The 1407-nt window shown below is 32.8% G+C and overlaps 1 non-coding gene across 1 annotated transcript; it reads right to left on the minus strand.

The window, feature by feature from the left end:
• Positions 1-434: 434 nt before the first annotated feature.
• LOC122007530 lies at positions 435-542 on the minus strand. Its single transcript, XR_006119015.1, has one exon. It is a non-coding gene; the product is annotated as a small nucleolar RNA R71 (small nucleolar RNA).
• Positions 543-1407: the final 865 nt, after the last annotated feature.

Raw genomic sequence — 1407 nt, forward strand, 5'->3', positions numbered from 1 at the left:
ATTTAAATTCTACATTTCAGCTTTTCTAAGAATTCTATTATCATAAGATACAATAAGTACTAATATGTCAAGCAGACCTTTAGAAGAATTTTTTTCACCCATTTTTGCAAGATTCAGATCTCCCATTATGCGACCTTAGATTGAAACATACAACTTGCAACTAGACCCAGAATTAATCTTCATGATATAAGTTTACAAATTTAGAGGAGAAATTTCAGAGAACTCATACTTGCACCTTGTGGTATTTCTTGAATATTGTAATATGGTGAATTGTGAAGGTGTTTCAGCAAATGTCATTCAATTAATAACATTTCCTTTTAGTATCAAGGATAAAGTAAGGACTTGGTTGTATTCTTTCCCTCCATAAAGTATAACAAGTTGGGAATAATTTGAAAGTAATTCCTAAATTAATTTTTCCTTCCAAGCAGAACAATGTACATGAGGAATTACATCATAAATTTTACTCAGACAGATGGAAAATCACTATTTGAAGCATAGGACAGATTCAAAGGTTTATTAAGATAGCGTCCTCATCATAGTCTAGAAAGATGATTGATAGTGCACATATTCTATATGGGGATTTCGTTCTCAGATAAGTCATTGTTGGATTCATCTACTAGAGGCTCTTTGATTTATAAAAGTTTGAATGAAGTCTATACATTAATTGATCATGTGACATTGAACCTCCAAGAATGGTTAGACAAAAGCTGGATGGAATCTCTCCCAATAATTTCTAAAGTGTGAGCAACTGTCACACAAGAATTTGTACAACCACACATGCACAGAAAGTAAACTTTATCAAATAACAGAATGAGGGGCCAAAAAGAACAGAAAAGTCCAGTGCAAATTGTAATGTTACCGAGTTGAGAAGTGACAAGAATATTAAAGAATTTCTAAAAGATTTGTATAGCAATGAGGCGACGAACAAAGGAAAATCATAAAAACTCAATTCCAACACTCTAGAAAGTGTCTACAGGTCACAAATATTTTTCCCTTGACGATCGATCACACCAACATTGGATAAGCAATTTGGACCTCCGCTACAAGCTCAAAAAGAATTTGTGGAAAAGAAAGACCAAATCTTCATAAGACCTCCACTAAGGATCCCTTTTCCATAAAGACAAGTGGCAATTAAGAGTGAAGAAGAATTTAGCAAACTCTGTGATGATAATATGATTGCATGCAAATTCGTTGGTTAATTCAAGATAATGAATTTTCATATGATGATGAATTAGCCACTTGCAACTTTATTGGACTACTTAATGATAAAGATTTTTTTGATGATGATCATCAATTTAAAGTTTCTTATGGAATTGTTGATTCTCCTATTACGAAGCCACAAGTACACGGCTACATTGTCAGTAATAAAAGATAGCAAAGTCACAAGGATTGGGTATAAGCACTAGA

The sequence above is a fragment of the Zingiber officinale genome, chromosome 7B, assembly GCF_018446385.1.
Source record: "Zingiber officinale cultivar Zhangliang chromosome 7B, Zo_v1.1, whole genome shotgun sequence".
In the NCBI taxonomy this organism is placed as follows: Eukaryota; Viridiplantae; Streptophyta; class Magnoliopsida; order Zingiberales; family Zingiberaceae; genus Zingiber; species Zingiber officinale.